Source organism: Pantherophis guttatus, chromosome 10, assembly GCF_059756535.1.
Source record: "Pantherophis guttatus breed Tessera chromosome 10, ASM5975653v1, whole genome shotgun sequence".
Lineage (NCBI taxonomy): Eukaryota > Metazoa > Chordata > Lepidosauria > Squamata > Colubridae > Pantherophis > Pantherophis guttatus.
Window position 1 is genome coordinate 20,736,656 of NC_142072.1, and position 22,560 is coordinate 20,759,215.

The 22,560-nt window shown below is 42.6% G+C and overlaps 1 protein-coding gene across 6 annotated transcripts in view; it reads left to right on the top strand.

Annotated features, from left to right (window-relative positions):
- The window catches only part of COL8A2 (collagen type VIII alpha 2 chain), a 243,334-nt gene that overhangs the window by 28,574 nt on the left and 192,200 nt on the right, over positions 1-22,560 (top strand). The gene's annotated exons all lie outside the window — the stretch shown is intronic.

Sequence of the window (22,560 nt, forward strand, 5' to 3'; positions counted from 1 at the left end):
TTTCCCCACGAGTGTCCGGTGGATTTGCTGCAGATTTGGAGTGTGGTGTATTGTATTTTGCTATCCAGCTGAGCCAGCTTGGCGTTGCTAGAACATATTAATATATTTTTTTAAAAAACGAAAACTGAGGTTTCTGTCCAAAGGGAGTTTCAGAATTCACCATATGGCAATGGAATTCTGAAAGTGTGAAGTTGCCGGCGTTGTAAGAGGAAACATTTACCTGCATCCCAATGCTTCCTTTTCTTCTCCCCCTTTTCTTGTTAGAACGAAACTAGGATAAAATGGGATTTCTGACTGTGCTTCTGAAAATGTGTGGTGGCTTCAAAGAGAGGTGCACTGTGACAAACACATTTACCCCTCCTCCAGGCAATGTCAGTTGAACCCAAGTAACACAATAATCCGACGCAGAAATACTTTCTGCAATATACAGTAGATGCTTTTCCTCTGTGCGTTTATACAACATGTTTCATAAGTCATAAGGCAGCAAATTCCAGGGATGTTTTAATGTCTTTTTTCCTTAACGTAAGTGGTACTGAGAAAACAGACACCACCAGCCAAAAGGAAGTTCTTGCTAGACTCTGTAGAAATAAGAGGATTTTTGTGTGTGGAATTGGAGCGGGCAGATGTCCCACTGGAAGGCTTGCCTTGTTTTATGTCTGCTAGCATCAGATAAACACGTTCCCAGGTCCTCTACTGAATCAAATATTCGAGCCATCCATATGTTAAAGACAAACTGTAAACATAGCTTGCCTCTGGGGCGTTGCACATTGCAAAAAAAGCAGTGTTAATTTGTAAAATTAGCTTGTGTGTGTCTAGAAGTGTGGATGCAGCCCTGGGGGTGGCTGGTGGCCTTAGGACATGCCTGTTGCCTGTTGTTAACCTCGTATCCTTGTGGGCTTTTGTACTTTGATTTTTATCTTAACTTGGACGTTTTAATTTGTTTTTAGCCTGTTTTTAATTTAGACTTTTATTTATGGCTTTGTATGGTTTGACAATGATGTAAAGTGCCCAGAGTCACTTAGGTTGGTAAAATGAGGACCCAGATTATTGGGGGCAACATGCCAACACTGTAAAAACTGCTTGGAGAGGGCTATAAAGCACTGTGAAGTGGTATATAAGTCTAAGTGCTCTTGCTATTAGGTGACTAAGATGGTGGTGTAGACATCTGATAAATAGGTAAATATACAAAAGCTGCTAAAGCTACGTTTTTAATTCTGATGACTAGAAGCAGGAAGGAATTTCTGTTGTCTGTTGATCGGGTTGGATCCTACCACTTTGAATTCTACTGTTTTGTTGATTGCCAACTTGAGGTCTCTGCAGTACCCCTGGTTCAAACTTGTTGGATATTTATCCTACGGTTGGGTAGGTAATATATAGAAGAACTAGGTTTGTGACTTTAAATGATATAAGAAGAATGATTGGCGGTGCTATTATCAGGCAGCCATAAAAGTAGACAGGAAGCCCGGGGGCTCCTGCTCCTGCTATTTGATGATTGCATATGTTTTAGGAGTGTAGACAGTTGGTATTAGAGGTTTGGTTTCATGCACCACTGAGCTGTGGCGGCGCAGTGGTTAGAATGCAGCATTGCAGGCTAACTCTGCCCACTGCCAGATATTCGATCCCGACCGGCTCAACATGGACTCAACTTTCCATCCTTCCGAGGTCGGTAAAGGGAGGACCTAGATTGTTGGGGGCAATAGGCTGACTCTGTAAACCACTTAGAGAGGGCTGGAAAGCAGAGGTCTCCAACTCCTGGGCTGCAGACCGGTACCCGTACATATCTGCAGCCTGTTGGGAATCAGGACAGTCGAGTGAGGGAAACTTCATCCGTGCATGCACAACATATAGGTTGCATATGCAAAATCACATACACACACCAGTCGGCAAAAGACATTTTTTCTTCTAAAACTGGTCTCTGGAGCCAGAAAGGTTGGGGAAGACTGCAGTAAAGCACTATGAAGCGGTAGTGCTAATGCTGTTGATCTATCAAGATTTGGAGGGAATAAGAGTGGCCCTTTTGAAACGTTGGCATATAAAGTTGGCTTCCGGATTCCCTGCTGTATACAGAGGTGGTGAAGTGAACTTTAAAACTTCTGCCTGGCACATTGATGTTTCTCTTAACTTGGGGGGAAAAAAATTAATCTGACCTGTCCCACTGGAATGGCAAATCCTGGCAGGCCAGAAATGCTTAAAAGTAGTGCTTTATTTTCACCCTAAGCCATGCCAGGAGTTGGTTACCCAGATTATCTTGCCTTTTAACCTAATCTCAGCCTGTTAGAATTGGTTGGTATTTGTCATTTGGGGAAGGAAAAGGACTTTATCCGCGCTCAGCATTTTTCCCCCCCTCTCTTCCTTTATGAATGCTTCATGTATTTGAGGCTTATGTCTTGGAGCCAAAAATGTTTCAGGTACAGCCATGGCTTCAATTAAAGCTGTACTTTAGAGCATCGTGTCGGAAAAGGAGGGGGTTGGATCGTACCAGTTGGGTTGACAGCCAGACGAAATATGCACGGTCCAAGAATTGGCCTTCAGCCACACGCTAAGCCAGTTTTACTCGTGGGCCTTTGTCCTGATTCCGAGTGTCAACTTTCTCCTGAGTTGCTCCGTTGCAGGCAGTGTAGTGTTCCTTAGAGCAGGCAAATGTGAAGGAGGCCAAGAGGGGAATGATTCCTTCTTCCCAACCCGTAGCAGAGTTGAGCGGGATTGCCTGCGTTTTATTTGCTGTCACCTGGCTTCGGCCGAGGGAGGAACCGCTACTGCAAGAGGCAGGCAGTAAGGTGGCCATCTTGGAACAGGGATTGTTTTTGTGCCATATGTGCAAGGGTGGGCTGCTGGGGGTTTGCAGGGATTCGGGAGAACCTCTAGCTAAGATTCTGTGCAGTTCAGAGAGCTCCCAAATCCCATTCTTGGCTGGCCCCTCCCACCCCACCCCACCCCTTCCAGGAGTCCCCACGCGGTCCATTTTGGATGCAGGTAAGTGCAGGCTGCATATGGTGGCTTGGGGAGGGCGAAAAACGGGCCTACCAGAAGTTCAGGAAGGCCAGAAATGGGCCTGTTTCCGGCCTCCAGATGGCCTGTGGAGCCTGGGGAGGCAATTTTCGCCCTCCTGGAGGCTCAAGGAAAGCCTCCAGAACCTGGGGAGGGCAAAAATGCTCCCACCCCCGCTGTGGTGCAGGAGGCCGACTAGGCCACGCCCACCCAGCAACCATGCCCACCCACGGCCACGCCCACCCAGCAACTGGGCAGAGAACCCCTTGCTAAAATTTTTGAAGCCCACCCCTGCGTACGTGGTACATCTGGTGTGCCATAAACCAGCTTGCTGCAATCAAGAACAGTAGAAGATTCTATCTCGTTCTTCTTGACGTGAGATCTAAGGCTGTGCAGCGCTCTAGACTTATTTTTATCTAAATGGATTGATCTGGCTGTCCAACTCACGCACGGTGACGCGCACATGGTGATTTGATTGTAAAAAAGGACTTTGGTATGTACCTCGCTGCAACTTTTTAAAGCAGCAGTGCCTTTCCCCTGGATGGCATGGCAGCTAAAGAATCCTGAGGAAAGACATAGTTCAGGGGTCGGCAACCTTAAACACTCAAAGAGCCACAACGTTCTTAACCGGAAGCCCCCCATTCAGTTCTGGAGCCGACCGGAAGTCCAGTTCCCCCACCATAGAGTCTCCTCTTAGTGCAGCATCCTTTTTCCTCTACCTGTCCTAACCGAAAGCTGGGGTGAAATGCTCCCTGTTCGGACTAGATCTCCTGATACTGTAGCAATGGCGGCAGGTGATTCGGGGAACCGGTAGCAAAAATCCCTGCGCCCCCCCCATGCCCAGCTGAGCTGCGCAATCATCAGAGCCTGTTTTTTTTAACTTTTAAAAGCATTTTTTCTACAACCTCTTTGGCTGAAAAAATGCTTTTAAAAGTATAAAAAAAAGCCTCTGATGATCGCGCGGCTCAGCTGGGATCGTCAGAGGCTTTTAAAAGCATTTTTTCTACAACCTCTTCGGCCAAAGAGGTTGCAGAAAAAATGGTTTTAAAAGTTAAAAAAAAAAAAGTTGGCCACGCCCACCCAGTCACATTACCCCTCCACCAAGCCACGCTCACAGAACCGGTAGTAACAAATTTTAGATTTCATCCCTGCCGAAAGCCCTATCAATTATGGAGCTGACCAGCAACAGGGAGCTGCAGCAGAGGGATGAAAGAGCCACATGCGGCTTCAGAGCTGCAGGTTGCTGACCCCTGACATAGCTACTTCCATGAGTTTCTTTCTGCATTTGCACCTCCATGCAATTATGGTACGAACTGAACCCTAAAAAGCTGCTGAGCTCCATCAGATGTGAATCTGGAGTTGCAAATAGTAACAATGGGTTGAGGGGAGAAGAGTATTCCTGTAACTGTTCCCTTTTGGCAGGCTTCTTATTGCTACATGGCAATTTTCCTGTGCTCTCCAATTCCTTGTAAACACCCCGCATCAACACTCAAATTCCAGGACCTGTAGAAAGAAAACACAGTGGATTTTTCCCCCAGGCCTGCTTGTTCCAAAAAAAGAAAGATTCCAGGGAATTTGACTGAAATTCTGGCTAGACAAGCTATCTGTTTCTCACAGCAGCCAATCAGATGCTTAGGAGTTGGCTGTATTTTCTCCCATTGTGACTGAAAAATCAGTTGCCTTCAGCTCTAGATGCAAAATTTCATGTGCCAAAATTCACTAAAAGGTAATTCATGATTGCTGATCACAATTGGGACTGGAACTTCCATTGCCAAGTGAGATTAAGCGAGTCACACCTGATTTTAAGATCTTTTTGCTGTCGTCATTAAGTGAATCACCTAGTCATTAAGTGAATCATGTGGTTGTTAAAAGAATCCAACTTCATCCAATGACTTCGCTTGTTGGAAGCTGGCTGGGAAGGTGTTGTGGCCTGTCAGCGGCCTGTGCAGCTAGTAGCTGATTCCGACAGCGAGGAGGCTGGTGTGGTGCTGCGCCAGCAGCCTGTGCAGCTGGCACTTGAGTCGGACAATGAGGAGGCTGGAGAAGATGTGGTGCCAGAGGCTGGGATTAAGCCAGGGCCTTCAGAACCTCCAGAAGCTCCCATAAGTGAAGAGGAAGAAGAGGAGGAGCCTCTTCTCGATGCACGGGCGCACAGAGCTGCCTAAAGGCAGGAGTGGCTCCTCAGGAGGAGGTCTCCTCGAGAGTAGGGCTTGGGGCTAATTGGCCACTCCCTTAGCCTATTTAAGGAGGAACGCTGATTGAAGCAATTTGCAGGGAACAACTTCGTTCACATACCTTCAACAAGGATGCTGCAATGTGCGAGGACTGATCATCAATCTCTTATTTTCAGTGGTATTCTAGTTTTGAAAGATCGCTAAACAAGTGTTTGTAAATTGAGGACTACCTGTTACAATTTTTGGCTTTTGTGAATTAAGGAATAGGAGTCAGGTTAGCAATAATTGCTCTGAGTGGAAACAAATTACTATTGTTTACTAATAAAACAACTTACAGGGGGTGGGGCGTGCCAAAGAAAAAATATATGCTTTCATGAATATCTGAGACTTTCTGACATCTTTCTCCAGCCTTCTGCTCCCAACAGCCTCTGTCACCCACCATAAACAGGCACATCTTCCAACAACGCAGCAAGCACAATTGTTTTATACTTTTCAAAAATGGTCGGGGGACATGAGGGCCCGGAGAACTTTCTGGAAATGCAGAGCACGCCAAAGGATGGAGCTTTGCTTTGCATCACAGCAAACACACTGCGTAACTATTTTTGAAGTCAAAATTATTTTGAACTTAATTTAAAAAAGATGGAGAGAGGCACAGTGGATGCCAAGAGAAAGGCCCCTTGGCACTGTTTTCTTTTGATGATGATGACAAATGCATCTAATTGCTGGTTAAAAGGTTTTATATACTGTACACCCCCGCACGCAAATATATATATGATGTATAGGTAAAGGTAAAGGTTCCCTCGCATATATGTGCTAGTCGTTCCTGACTCTAGGGGGGGTGCTCATCTCCAATTCAAAGCCGAAGAGCCAGCGCTGTCGGAAGACGTCTCTGTGGTCATGTGGCCGGCATGACTCAATGCCAATGGCGGACGGAACGCTGTTACCTTCCCACCAAAGGTGGTACCTATTTTTCTACTTGCATTTTTTACCTGCTTTCGAACTGCTAGGTTGGCAGAAGCTGGGACAAGTAATGGGAGCTCACCCCTTTACGCGGCACTAGGGATTTGAACCGCTGAACTGCTGACCTTTCGATCGACAAGCTCAGCATCCTAGCCACTGAGCCACCATGTTATTTATATATATAAATCCAGGAGCCCTCAAGCAGTCGCATTCCTGACAAACCATTTTATACTTGATATATTTTAAATTTTATATATATATATATATATATATATATATATATATATATATATATATATATATATACACACATATACATACACACACACACATATACACTCATATACATACATACACATACACACACATATATAAAACAAACATTTTTTAAAGTTTTTAATAAAAGCTAATTCAAACTAATGCCATGTAAGGAAAGAAAAAGAAATCAAAGAGAAAGCCAAAAGTGCAGGAAAGGGAAAAAAGTAAATAAAGGAAAAATAAAAGAGAAAGAAAAATGACACAAAGAATGGGCTTTCGATATTCTTCACAGCAGTAATAAGTACAATTATATTTGAAGCTCTCTCTAAAATTACACCATGATTCCCTTCTTTCTTGTAATCTGTCCTGTCTAATCATCGAAGCCATAATCATACGGTTTTTTTTCCATTTGATGCAAAAATGTTCATAAAGGGTTCCAGTCCATTTAAAGTGTTCTGAACTACCAAAGAGATTGTTTCTGAAAGCAATTTAAATAAGCAACTTATTTATTGCAATACTTTGTGAGATAGCAGCTGCTGTATTAAATGAGGGAGAGGTATTTTCAAGTGTATTTTCAAGGAAAGTGACTAGGATGTTGTTGACTAGAAATTGCAATTGTGGGGCCTTTTGTTCTTGGCATTATAAAGACAGGGTGAAGTATCACTACTCATGATTCTAGTTCACAGAACAATATTAAAATATGCAAAATTGTACACTGATTAATAGATATTGGAGAGAGACATGCAGAAATGCTAGCCAGGAACTGGCCTAAATGGAGCCAGTGGTGAAACTCAATTTTTTTTACTACCGGTTCTGTGGGCGTGGCCTGGTGGGTGTGGCTTGGCTTGGTGGGTGTGGCTTGTTGGGCATGGCAGGGGAAGGATACCGCAAAATCCCCATTCCCTCCACACTCCTAGGGGAAGGATATTGCAAAATCTCAATTCCCACCCCACTCTGGGGCCAGCCAGAGGTGGTATTTGCCGGTTCTCCGAACTACTCAAAATTTCCAGTTACCGGTTCTCCAGAACCTGTCAGAACCTGCTGGATTTCATCTCTGGATGGAGCATCTGGGAATAATGACAGAAATTCAGAATCTGCTTATGTTCCACAACTCTGTTCAAACTATTTCTTCCAAGCTCAGTTCTTCATTGTTTCACATGTATAGATAAAATCTTATAAACTAAAGACTCTATTGTCTGCATATACTCTACAATATACTCTGAGAATTATTAAGGAGGAACTGTCTTCACCCTCTTTCTCTCACACATGATTTGAGTTGCTTGTTACTCTTCTACAATGTAACTCCTCCATACTGGGGATCAAACTTCTCACTACATTCCGTTGCAAAGAGGCTGCTCACAACCTTCTAAGACCCGTGGTGGCACAATGCTTAGAATGCAGTATTGCAGCCCGCTGCCAGGAGTTCGATCCTGACCAGATCAAGGTTGACTCAGCCTTCCATCCTTCCGAGGTCGGTAAAATGAGGAGCCAGATTGTTGGGGGCAATATGCTGACATTGTACACCACTCAGAGAGTGCTGTAAAGCACTATGAAGCAATATATAAGTCTAAGTGCCATCGCTAAGCCAGCCCCTATCATTATTCCAAAAGAGATGAGAAGGATCTAAATTTAGCTGGTTGTGGAAATTCAGAACCAGGTTTATAACTGACCCAGCTATATGTTGTGTGAATCACACCAGGGGTGGGTTCTACTTACCTTTACTACCGGTTCGCAACGGGGCCATGTGCGCGCTCTTCTGCGCAAGCGCAGAAGCATTTTGATGACGTCAGGGTCAGTGGGTGGAGCCTCCCACCGGTTTTACTACCGGCTCTTGCGAACCGGTCCGAACTGGGGAGCAACTCACCACTGGATCAGACCCCTTAACCCTTGATTTCTTTGCTCTCTTTGGATAATACAAAACTAAGGAGCTATAAGGAGGCTAAAGTTACATGTAAGGCAAACTCTGAACTTATTAAAAGCAGTTTTCGTTGAACAACTCATTTTTATTTATTTATTTATTTATTTATTTATTTATTTATTTATTTATTTATTTTGTCGAGTACATATTAGATAATATATATAAGTATAAGCATGAAATGAATACATAAAATGAGTACAATTAAAGGGAACATTAGGACAGGGACGGTAGGCACGCTGGTGCTCTTATGCACGCCTCTTATAGACCTCTTAGAAAATGGATGAGGTCAACAGTAGACAAGTTTTAGGTTAAAATTTTGGGGGTTTGGGGATGAGACCACAGAGTCTGGTAGTGCATTCCAGGCCTTGACCACTCTGTTGCTGAAGTCATATTTTCTGCAATTGAGTTTGGAGCGGTTCACTTTAAGTTTGTATCTCTTGTGTGCTCGTGTATTGTTGTGGTTGAATCTGAAGAAGTCATTGGCAGGAATGACATTATAGCAGATGATTTTATGAGCTATGCTTAGTTCATACCGAAGGTGGCATAATTCTAAATTTTCTAAACCCAGAATTTCAAGTCTGGTGGCATAAGGTATTTTGTTATGAGCGGAGGAGTGGAGGGCTCTTCTTGTGAAATATTTCTGGACACGTTCAATTGTATTAATGTCCAATATGCAGTGCGGGTTCCAGACAGATGAGCTGTATTCGAGAATTGGTCTAGCAAATGTTTTGTATGTTTACATGTGAACCAAGTTACTCATGGTAACTTGGTTCACATGTAACAGTAAGCCAGAATCCCCAAACCAAATAAACCACATTATGGTTTTGTATTACGTATAAACTAGGCCAAGAACACCCAGAAATTATAAAAAAAAATAAAAATGCAAGCATGTAGTGCTAAGCTTATTCAGATTTAATTTAAATCCTAATTATTAGCCAGAAGCTATATTTCAATCTTTTTTTTTAAAAAAAAAATAACATTCATTGCTATGGATATTGAATCAAGCTTGTACTTGTTTGCTTGGAAATGACTTTATAAAAAGATTGTATTTAGGGTCTGGTTCACAGATTATGCTAAGCCACAAATAATGTAATTAGTTTGTTTTGATCTAACAAGACATGTGAATCTACTCATTTGGATTTAGTATAATCTATGAAGTGATTTATTTGATAATCCAGGGTTTAATATACGTTGATTTAGTATGATGTGTAAGTACAGTGTCTTAATGTTTGCCAGCATTCTTTTTGCCTCAGACTGTTTTCAATATTAACACACTGTAATTGCATTTTTTTTTTTTAAGAAAGGGAAAGTCTGGTTTGTGATGAATATTGCTTCCCTTGTAGGTAAAACAAAGTCAAGATTTTTCTAAAAACAAACTTAACTGGTGTTTGTGTGTGTGTAAAAACTTTGGGTCTTCCTGGGAAACTGTACAGGTAGTCCTGGACTTACAACAATTCACTTAGCGACCATTTGAAGCTACAGCAGCCCCAGAGGTGAGTTTCAGCAGGTTCTGACCAGTTCTGGAGAACCGGTAGCGGAAATTTTGAGTAGTTCAGAGAACCTGTAGTAAAAATTCTGACTGGCCCCACCCCCATCTATTCTCTGCCTCCCGAGTCCCAGCTGATCGGGAGGAAATGGAGATTTTGCAGTAACCTTCCTCTGGATTGGAGAGGGAATGGAGATTTCACAGTATCTTTCCCCTGGTATGGGGTGGGAATGGAGATTTTACAGTTTCCTTCCCTTGCCACGCCCACCAAGCCACGCCCACCAAGCTACACCACGCCCATCAAGCCAAGCCCACAGAACCGGTAGTAAAAAAAATTGAAACCCACCACTGAACAGCCCTGAAAAAAAATGGCTATTTTTCAGACTTATGACCGTTGTAACATCCCCATGGTCGCAGGATCAAAGCTCAGATGCTTGACAACTGACTCGTATTTATGATGGTTGCAGTGCCTTGGGGTCATGTGATCAGCTTCTGCGACCTTCTGACAGGCAAGGTCAATGCGGAAACCAGATTCGCTTACCAACCATAGTGATCCGCTTAACGGTGGCAAGAAAGGTGGTAAAATGGGGCAAAACTCACCTAACAAATGTTTCACTTGGCGACAGAAATGTTGTGCTCAATTGTGGTCGTACGTCGAGGACTACCTGTATTTTAGGAAACCTTGTCTTTTCGCTTTCATTACATGGGATCTGTATGTTTCTGATGTGTGGAGAAAAAAAAGGGTGGATCAGGGACATCTCGTGAGGGATCTGTTGCAAGAAAGAAGACATGTTGTCTTCTTCAGGATGGTTTCTGAAACTTTACTCTGTGGTCAGAGCTAATTGGCAATTTGCCCTCGGCTCTAAGGAGGCTTTGAGATCTGGTTTGCTTTCATGCTGTTAGGACCTGTTTTGGGGCAGGTTGTTCCTCTGAATTTGGGTCTCCGAAAACATCACTAAGAAGATCATGTAGAGCAGGGGTCTCCAACTTTGGCAACTTTACAACTTGTGGACTTCAACTCCTAGAGTACCTCAGCCAGCTTTGCTTTGCTGGCTGAGGAACTCTAGGAACTGAAGTCCACAAGTCTTAAAGTTGCCAAGCTTGGAGACCCCTGATGTAGAAGACTATTGCCCCATGGAAGACAACGGTGAGAGGCTCCCATCCACTAGCTGGCTGGAATATTAATTCCCTCTCTGTTCCTGCAGGGGATTAAGAGAAAGAATTAGATAGTTCCTGCTTGTTCTTTGACGAGAAGGAGAAGGAGAAGGAGAGGAGGAAGATGATCAGTAATTTAAGAGAAAGTGTAGCAAGGAAAGTTGCTATTTACCTGTGTTTGATTAAGAAAGGGCATAAAGCAATATTCTTATTTATTTATATGTCATCCTGTCTTCTAATTAGCAGCTCAAGGTTTAGAGCTTAACTCTACAAGATGAGTCAAGGTGAGAGAGGGAGTGCCCATGTCCCCCAGGGGAGATTAGAGTGCCTTTCCAATATCTTAACCACTATGTTGCGCTGCCTCTCTTCTTCTATTTCTATTTGTGACATTTTGTGTTCATTAAGGTAAAGGTAAAGGTTCCCCTCACACATATGTGCTAGTCGTTCCTGTCTCTAGGGGGCGGTGCACATTTCCGTTTCAAAGCCGAAGAGCCAGCGCTGTCCAAAGACGACATCTTCATGGTCATGTGGCCGGCATTAATAAACACCAAAGTTGCACAGAACGCCGTTATCCCTATTTTCCCTATTTTTCTACTTGCATTTTTTACGTGCTTTTGAACTGCTAGGTTGGCAGAAGCTGGGACAAGTAACGGGAGCTCACCCCATTACACAGCAGCACTAGGGATTCGAACCGCCGAACTGCCGACCTTTCTTAGCCACTGAGCCACCGCGTCCCAGTTTGTGTTCATTACACATTACTGAAAGATAAATTGGGTTCAGCAGAGGTGTCCCATTAAAACAAAACAAACAAAAAAAAAAAAACTACTACAGCTGGCTGGGGAATTCTGGGAGTTGAAGTCCACAAGTCTTAAAGTTGCCAATTTGGAAACCCTTCTCTAAAGGCTTGCCAAAGACTGTAATGCAGATAGTTGATTTGATTTGATAATGCTGATCTTCACTCTTTGGTTGGTTTCTGAGTTGTTACAGGGCACCCTGATTCCGGGCAGAATCTAAGTTTAGAATCACTGATTGTAGGCCTGGCCTCTTTTTTTCCTCTTCCCAGGAAAGTCTTTGAGAAAAGCTGGATTGGAAAGAACGCAAACTTGCATTCCGATTGCTAGAAGCTTTATGGAGGTTTTGTGAGAGAGGAGCCCTGATGCTTACAGTTGGGAATGTGTCACATTTCGAAGGAGATGGAAGAAAGAATTCCAACTTCTTGTGACCTGGGTTTTTGGCAGAGCAAATAACTCCAGTCTGTTTTTGTCTTTCAGAGAAACCTGCCCCTATGCGTGTGCATGCATGCACACCACACACACAGAGAGACACACACACACATACAGAGCTACTGTTATTCCTTCTTGCTGGCTCACATACCATCTCTCTCTCGTTCCCTGCTTGTAGTCCCTCTAAAACAAAATAAACGCCGAATATTTGGGATCGTTTCTTTCCTGCCCGATCTCTGTTGTAAGCTGAGCTCCGGGCGGCTCCATTACAGGGAGAAAAATGTCATTCTTTTTCTTCTGCTTGCCGGTGAATGCTTTGCACTTCTTTAGCGTGATTCATAGGTTCCGTTTGTCGGAAATCTGGTGGAGCTGGATGCTGCTCTGAGTGAGCGTATTATCTTTGGAGCAGCCTTCGGAAGTCTGCTGCCCTCCAAATGGGTTGGCATTGAAATTCCGAGGCAGGAGGCCATCGTGCAGTATTTGTCAACCTTGGCAGTTTGAAGATGTGTGGTCTTCAACTCCCAGAATTCCCATGCTGGATCAATTCTCTAGATCAGTGATGTCTAACCTTTTTGCCATCGCGTGCCAAAAGTGGGGGGAGTGCGGGGTGATCATGCTCACATGTGCCCACACCCATAATGCAATGTGCCCTGCCCTCCTGTGTATGTGCACGCGACCTCCTCCCCCCGTGCTCCCCCTGCTTTTGGCACGCAATGGCACAGTGGGCCGGTAGGCCCATTTTTCGCTCTTCCCAGGTTCCAGAGCCTTTCTAAGAGCCTGGGGAGGGCGAAAACGACCTTCCCCACCCCCTGGAGGCCCTCCGGAGGCTGGAAACAGCCCATTTGCCAACTTCCGGTGGGCCCAGAAGGCCCAAAAATCAGCTGGTGGAGCTGCGCTCGTGTGCCCACTGATACGGCCCTGCGTGCCACCTGTGGCACACGTGCCATAGGTTCGCCATCACAGCTCTAGATCAGTGTTTCTCAGAAAGTTTTCATGTGGACTTCAAGTCCCAGAATTCCTCCCATGCTGGCTAGCGGATTCTGAGAGTTGAAGTCACAGAACACAGAATAACAAGGTTGGAAGGGTCCTGGGAAGTCTTCTCGCCCAACCCTATACCATTTCAGACAAAGTGTTGGTTGGTAAAAGCCTCCAGCGATGGAGCACTCACAACTTCTGAAGGCAAGGCATTCCAACTGCTTAATTGTCCTCACTGTTAGGAAGTTTCTCCTTCTAGGTCAGCGGTCACCAACTGGTGGTCCATGAGAAAATTTTGGTGGTCCGCAGAAAAATTATTTGCATTTTTTATATTGCACTAAATCAGTGGTCTGTGGGATTTAAAATTATGAATTAAGTGGTCCCTGAAGTCCGAAAGGTTGGGGACTCCTGTTCTAGGTCACTTCTCTCCTTGATTTGTTTCCATCCATTGTTTCTTGCCTTGTCTTCTGGTGCTGTGGAAAAATAGTTTGACTTTTAATCATCTTTTTGGTAGCTCCTCAAATATTGGAACACTGCTAGCGTGTTTCCCGTAGTCCTTCTTTTCATGAGACACATCCAATTCCTGCAACCCAGTTCTTCATAAATTTTAGCCTCCGGCCCCCTAATCATCCTTATGGCTCTTCTCTGCACTCTTTCCAGTGCCTCAACATCTTTCACACATCTTCAAATTGTCAAGGATGACAAACAGTGGCCTAAGGGTATGGAATGCTATCCATCAGAGAGGTGAGGAAAATTAAGGTGAGGAAAACTGATTTCCAGGCATCCAACCTGAGCTTAGTGAATTCTGGGGTTTTTTTTGCCTGTATGCAACCATAGTTTATAGCTTATCACAGGGGCCTCAAATCTTGGCAACTTTAAGACTTGTGGACTTCAACTCCCAGATTTCCTGGCTGAGAAATTCTGGGAGTTGAACTCCACAAGTCTTAAAGTTGCCAAGTTTGGAGAGCCCTGGCTTATCATGTGGAATGAAACTATCCACTTAGTCAACCAATGTGGATAAGGCGTGGAAAGGAACATTTTTAAGGTAAGCTTGTCTCTGTGTCATTGCATGGATATGACCAGGACATTTTCATGGTTACAGTCCAGAAGTAGTTTAATATTGGTCATTTTCTTTTTCCTTCCATCTTTCCCAGCATTATACTGTAAGACTTTTACAGATGATCTTGAGTAATGTGGCTTTTGATTTTTTCACGGGTGTGTCTTTGACTTCCAAATTTAGGAATAGGAGGTCCTGTGATCTCTCACGCAAGTACAGGCAGTCCTCAACCTACAATCACAATTGCGCCCAACATATCCATTGCTAAGCAAGATAGTGGTTAAGTGAGCTTTGGCTCATTTTACAACCTTTCTTGCCATGGTTGTAAAGTGAATCACGGCAAGTTTAAATTAGTACACGGTTGTTAAGTCAATCTGGCTTCCTCATTGACTTTGCTCGTCAGAAGGGCGCAAAAGCAGATCCTGCAACCATCATAAATACATGCCAGTTGCCAAGCATCTGGATTTTGATCACATGAGCCTGGGGTCATAATGGTCGTAAGTGTGATAAATGGCCATAAGTCACTTTTTTCAGTGTTGCTGTAACTTCGAACAGTCCCTAAATGAACGGTTATAAATCGAGGACTACCTTTACTAACCCAATCTGGTAAGGCTTAGGGCTTTGAGATCAGCCAAGATTGACTAAACTAAAGATGTCCCAAATCCAATGGCCCTCCCGAGCTCTGTTTTCACTGTCAGAGGGTTGCAAAAGGCCATCGCAGCTAAAATGGAGTTTGGGAGCCTGTTTTCACTGGCAGGGTGCTTGGGCTGCCAGGTACCCCCCCACACATGAGTGAGGTTGAGCTGGCCAATCCCACCCTGGCCACGCCCCCAGCACCCCCCCTCAGGTCAAACACAAACCTGATGCAGCCCTCAATGAAATCAAGTTTGACACCCCTGAAATAGACATACCCAGTTCCTGCAACCGTTCTTCATATGTTTTAGCCTCCAGTCCCCTAATCCTCTTTGTTACTCTTCTCTGCACTCTTTCTAGAGTCTCCACATCTTTTTTCTATCATGGCGACCCAAACTGGATGCAATATTCCAAGCCTTTGCTAAACTAATTACCAAGACATTAGCTTAGCAAAGGCTTAGCGAAGGGAAGGAGATAACTTCAAATGTTGAAAGAGTTGCTATGTAGCAGCTGGGGGTACGTCCACAGTCTATTATGGGCAAGAAATCCCAGCAGCTTTGCAGAGTGAGCAAATCTCAAATTTGCAAAGTGTTCCTGGTTTGAGAAAGGGGTTGGCCAATGCTGGCTGAAGGTTAGATGACGCCTCCACTCTATTGAATGAGGAAAAGTAAAATACTTTAAAAGAACTGCAGTTTAAACTACCTAGAGAAGAAACCCCCCCAAAAGGGAGGGGGAAAAAAAACCTTCTAGGAAATGGGGGAAGGAAAAACTAACCAAACCTCAAAACTCACCCACCTAAATGTAGGTATAATTTAGGCCCAGAAATAGCAAGAGGGTCCCTTAAGATATATATATTTTTTTTACCATGACATAAATAGTCTCAGGACCACAGGCATAGACATAATAAATAAACTAAAAATCCATCTTGCTTCTGCTGCGGGGAAACTCTGTGGGAGGACCAATTGGGGTTTTAGTCTGCCCACCCATTCTGACTTGCATTCCTGGAGAAGCTGTTGGCTTCAGACAATTCACAATTGGAAGCCAGAAAGGCAGAGCCGTCTGAACAGCATGACGGGCCCTGGGCAAAGCAGTGTACTGGGGCCCCTACGACAACTACTCACAGGACAACTACAACAACCAACACAGTTCTAGGCTGCATAAACAGAGGGATAGAATCAAGATCACATGAAGTGTTAATACCACTTTATAATGCCTTGGTAAGGCCACACTTGGAATATTGCATTCAGTTTTGGTCGCCACGATGTAAAAAAAGATGTGGAGACTAGAAAGAGTGCAGAGAAGAGCAACAAAGATGATTAGGGGACTGGAGGCTAAAACATATGAAGAACAGTTGCAGGAACTGCCGACTGAAGAAGCAAATGGAAATATTAGATGGAGACTGTGGGTTCTGATCCTGCCTTAGCCACGAAAGCCAGTTAGGTGACTTGGTGCCAATCACTGGGAGACAAGGAGTTCTAGTCCTACCTTAGGTCTGATGTTTGTCCATCGTGTTCGAAGAGGACCTTGACATCTAACAGGTTGTGGGCTGTCCACGACGTGTCCAGAGGTGGCTGGTAAGGCCTATACCTTAGGTCTGAAGGCCAGCTGGAGCCAGTCACTCTTTCTCAGCCCAACCCACCTCACAGGATTGTTGCCACAGGGAAAATAGAGGGAAGAAGGAAGCTTCTGCTCTTGATAAACCAGTCCCTGTTTTGAAATTAGTTATGTGAACTAGGTGTGTTTAGTCTAATGAAGAGGAGGATTGGAGTGACGTCTGTCTGTTTATCTGTCTGTCTATCTATCCTTAGCTGTCTATCTGCCTGCCTGCCTGTCTGTCTATCTGTCTAGCTACCTATCTAATCTAGCTATCTATCAAATTTATTGGCCACCCATTTTACCACAAGGTAACTCTGGGAGGCTTACAAGGAGCCTGAGTGGTGTAGGAGGCTAATGCCTCCTAATGCCTCCTACTAAGGCAGCATTTAACATCCAGCTGCCTGCAATTACTGTGAGTTCAATTCTCACCAGGCTCAAGGTTGACTCAACCTTCCATCTTTTCAAAGGTAGGTGAAATGAGGACCCGGTTTGTGGGGGCAATAAGCTGACTTTGTATAAAATATACAAAAGTATGAAGGCTATTGCTTAACGCATTGTAAGCCGCCCTGAGTCTCTGGAGAAGGGCGGCATATAAAAAAAAATAAAAAAATAAATAAAAATAAAAAATAAAAAATCATATAGCATGATAGACATGAGAGCAATCTTCCAATATTTGAGGGGCTGTCACAGATAAGAGGGGGGCCGACCTATTCTCCAAAGCACCTGATGACAGGACAAGATGTAACAGGTAGAAGAAGATCATTAAAGAGAGACCCAACCTAGAACCAAGGAGAAATTTCCTGACAGCGAGAACAATCCATGGAACGGCTTGCCTCCCGAAGTTGTGGGTGTGTGTGGGATCCCCTTTTGCAACCTTCTCACAAGCAAAGTCAATGGGGAAGTCAGACTGACTTAACCACCATGTTACTAACTTAACTGCTGCAGAGATTCACTTAACAACCGTGGCAAGAAAAGTCATGAAATGGGGCAAAACTTGCTTTACAATGATCTTGCTTAGCAATGATGAGCTCAATGTGGCCATACATTGAGGACTACTTGTAACCAATCCAGAGTTGTTTAACGGTGGGATGGTTTATTAGCGTACATGACATGCCACGGGGATTTGTAGGGGCCAGTCACCCCTTTTCATGACACAACATTGTTTTTGTTATGATGAAAATAGGCCAAAGTGTTACGTATGCAGCCTAGAATTGCTCACCAATAAGGGAGAGATATAGAGTGAATAAAGAAGCAAATTGATAATCAGCAGACTGGCTGCCACAGAGCTTTGGCAGATCTTTCTTGTCATAAATATTAAAAGTTTGCTGTAAAAACTGTTTGTAAAACCTCTTCCTTCTCAATCCAGACACTTTCAAAAGATCAATTCCAAAGAAGATAATGTTTGAGTTCCATGAATGCTAACTGTCTCTGGGCACCCAGGTGTGTTTCTAACAAGGATCATGGTTGATTAGGTGCCATCAAGTGGTTGTCCACTCTTGGAGACTACACTGATAGGCTTCTTCATGGTGATTTGTCCCTCATCTGAACTTTCAAGTCTTCCAATGGTTCAACCATCATCACTGTAATGATGCTGGTCATTCTTTCCTTCTCTCTCTTTCCATTAGAACCTTTTCCAATTGCTGAGTCTTCAAATAATGTGTTCAAATTAGGATAATTTGAGCCTCATGTAAGAACTTTGGGCTGATTTATTCAATAATCCTTTGGTTAATTTTCGTGGCTTCTCAGGAATCTTCTCCAAAGGCAAACTTCAAAAGCCTCAACATCTTTCCAATTCTGCTTCTTCAAAGTCCAATCTTCACTTTCACAGAATGTCACCGTTTCTAACATGCCTCTCTATAACGTTGCCTTCAAGCTGGCAGAAATCGAGCTGTAGTACTTTGAAAGTTTATTCTTAAGGCCTTTTCGTTCCCACTATCCTACATGGCTTCATCCCATCTGCTTATGCGCAAAAACTGTGTTCTGCTGAACTAAGATTTATGGACCAGCTATCATTGGCTGAGTTTGTACGTCCCACTGAGACTTAAACCATAAGGGCTGTACTCGTATGTTAAGCTTAATTCAAACCAGCCAAGGTTTGGGACTGCCTCTTTGTCTTGACCTATTAGCAATTTGTGATTCCCAGCAGCATTAAGTAAACTTCAGCTCTGGCGTGTTGGTGGGGATGATTTTGTCCTTGACACCGGACATGCCACATTTTATGGCAAGTGCCACCAGATGGCACCATTATCTTCCAGTTTCTTTGGTACACAAGCGAAGTTGCAGCTTTTTTTTTTTTTTGTAAATATTTTTTTATTTATTTTTTCAAATTTAAACATAAAAACATAACTTTCAAGAGCAAAAATCTCAATCCGGTCATAGATGGTTACCACGCTTACATTCCTTTCACAAGCTCAATTCACAATTTCCATTACATCTTTTATAAATAAACAAAAAAAAAAAAAAGAAAAAAAAAGAAGATAAAAAAGAAATTCAAAACTTAAGAAAAAACCAATTTTACCTCAAATTTAATATTTTCATCTATATAAATCCATTATATCTATCCAAAATTAGTTTCAAATTCACTTTCACTTATTTTTACATCTGCATAACAATTCTAAACATATCTTTATTCTTCTTTACCTTATAACTTATACAAGTCATATCAAAATAATTTTTACAATATTCTAACCTCTTGTTAAGTGTTTACCTTACAATTTTATCACTATTTATTCTTAGTTTCAATTCAATACCACTCCATTTTTATTATATTTTATAAAACAACATTTTGTCTAATTTTAATCCTTTGACCCTTATCCTCAAGTTTATCACTAAGGTAGTTTTTTTTCTCCCAGTTTACATATTACACAGATTTCTCACAAAGACATATTTTATTTACTCCAATTTCTAAAATATTTTCCACTATATCTCCCTCTAGTATTTAACTATCTTCCAGCTTGTTCTATTTGATTAATTCTCAGCTTGATCCCCTCCAAAAAAAGCTGTGAAGTTGCAGCTTTTGTTGAGTTTGAGTTAGGCCCTCCTCTGATGAAATTATTATATGTTATAGGAAACCATTGGCCGATATTCGTCCTATTCAGATAGACCCATGGTCCCCTTAGACAGAAGTCCTGAAATCCTTTGAATGGCCACATGTGGACTTATGGAGGAGAATATTTGTAGCTCAGGTTGAAATGAAGAATCCTTGGGGCTTTCTGAGCTTGGTTGTTTTCTTGACTAGCGCTGATGATGTTGCCTATGAAACATCTGTAAGAAAACAGCCGAGAGCACCAAGGACCCCTCGTGGACTTCCAGTGCTCATACTATTGCACTCCTCAATTTAGCACCTTTACCTCAAAGGTGATAGAACAAATATTGTGAATTTTGCTCTGAGATGAGTATATGACATGGTGTGTGATTTTCAGAGCTGGTGCAAAGGGTATCTGCAAGGAGGTGTTTAAAAAAATGGTGGCTGAAGTCATGCAATTGAAGCCCATCACACTTTATAACACAATGTAAAAAGGGGGGGGTTGGGCTTCCTGCACAGTCCCCGTTGCCATTTATTTTTGTGTCCAGGAGCAAAAAACAAAGAAAATGCCTTCAATGCACAATCTTTCAGAATTATGTCTTTGAAGGGCCTTGCTTTGTCTGATTTGTAATTTTCCCTCCATTCTTCCTAAAGAGAGAGTGAAATTCACTTTAAACTGACACAACCGTTTCCTTTAAAAAAAAATACAACACAATTGGTATGTTCTGCACACTTGTTTTTTGAGGCTAGAGTCTGCAACAGCAAAAAAAGAGAGAAGTTCTTACGTATTTTTATGCATTTAAAAACTCATCTTTTTCCCCCCAGCTGTGTTCTTAGCAGAAACAAGACGATTTCTCCCCCTCTGTGATAAGCCCATAATATGTTTTGCCAGATTTTATCTTAGCATATGATATGACTAAGGGACACGGTGGCTTAGTGGCTAAGATGCTGAGCTTGTCGATCGAAAGGTCAGCAGTTCAGCGGTTCGAATCCCTAGTGCCACGTAACAGGGTGAGCTCCCGTTACTTGTCCCAGCTTCTGCCAACCTAGCACGTAAAAAATGCAAGTAGAAAAATAGGGTCCACCTTTGCTGGGAAGGGAACAGCGTTCCGTGCGCTTTTGGCATTGAGTCATGCCGGCCACATGACTATGGAGATGTCTTCAGGCAGCGCTGGCTCTTCGTCTTTGAAACGGAGATGAGCACCGCCCCCTAGAGTCAGGAACAACCAGCACATATGTCCGAGGGGAACCTTTACTTATGATATGACTGTCACCATTATGATGTGCAAATCATAGTTTGTGGATTACCATATGTTATAGCCAGTTATCCAACAAGCCATCAATAAGCAAATTATAGCTTAGCATGAGGTGTGAACCCAGCCTCTCTCTTGCAACCAACATAGCTCGTGGAACAGATGTAAGAAGCTCTGACTGAAGTGGCACTTTGCACCAGCCGGTTTAGAATATTGTAAATCTTTGGCAAGGAGGATTTTGTTACAGACTAGGAAACTTCCTTACAGATAATAGCATGATTGGCCAGTGATAAAAGCATGGAGGAAGACAGACTTCTTCACAGTTGTGATGGTATGGGAGAAAGATCTTGAGAAATGGGGTGAAAAGATGCTGCCTAGAACAGGGGTCTCTAACCTTGGCAACTTTAAGACTTGTGGACTTCAATTCTCAGAATTCCTCAGCCAGCCTTGCAATAATGTGGATCAGCTCACCTGGTCATATTTCATGTCTGGTCTACCTGGGAAAACCAAGAATGGATGGAGAAGTGTAGAGTCCCTTCATTTATGGCGTGCATAAGCTCACCAATGTATCCACCATCCCTGTCCTAATGTCCCCTTTTATTTGTATTCATTTCATGTACTAATAACCATGTTTATACCTATATCTGTTATCTAATACGTGCTTGACAAAATAAATAAAAAATAAAATAAAATAAATATTCTATAAAAACCTACAAAACGCAAACTCCAACTCCATCTGGTATCTAAAAGCCAGCTGCTCTTTCCTTTTTTTTCCCAATTTTTTATAATTTTCAAATTGCATAATAATAAACATTTTTTAACAGTACTGTGTCATGTGTCTCTTACAGGTATTTACATTTATTCCTATACATTTTTATTTCTCTGTTCTAATCAGTTATACCACTTATTCCACACCTCGTGAAATTCTGCTTCTTCCTTGCTTTCATTTCTAACGTGAGCCTATACATCTCAGCACATTCTAGTATCTTGTATATAATCATCTCATTGGCTGGCATATTTTCTAATTTCCAACATTGAGCATAGACAATTCTCACTGCTGTTACTATGTGTAAAATAATGTATTGGAGTTGCTTCTTGATCTTTAAGTTAATCATTCCTAATAAAAATAATTCAGCTTTAAATTCAATTTGTTCTCCTGTTATCTCCTGCAGCCATCTCCTTATCTGTTCCCAATATTTTTTTGCTTTAGGGCATTGCCACCACATATGATAAAATGTTCCATCTTTGCACTTACACTTCCAGCACTCTGGTTTCATATTTGCATACATTTTAGCCAATCTCGCCAGTGTTAAATGCCACCTGTAAAACATGTTGTACTGATTTTCTTTATATGCAGTTGACAATGTTAATTTATAATTTTTGCTCCATAATTTTTCCCATTCCTCTAATTTTATATTATGGCCTATATTTTGTATCCATGCTATCATTGGACCTTTCACTATTTCTTCTTCCATTTCTACCTCTAACAGATAGTTATATGCTCTTTCCTTAACACTGCAAATCACACATACTGATGCTGTGTTGTTTCATGTGTTGCCGCTGTCCTTCTGCAGACATCCCGTGTAAACATGTTGTTTTTCTGTCCAACGTGATTGCTTCAGACTTTCCATTGCAACTGAAATGAACTGAATCTCAGCATGCTTCAGCCTGTGTTTTTAATTTGGACTAGACTTTTGTGTCTTTTTTTTTCTTCTTCTAATAAATGAAAAGGAGGGAGCTGTATTTTCTGTCTGCCACTTTCTTTTATGCTTATTTTCTTTTTTGAAGTAAGAAATAGAGAAGAGAGGTGTTGAGAGCTCTCAAAAAACCCACGCAGACCCTTAAACAAGAGCCAGTTG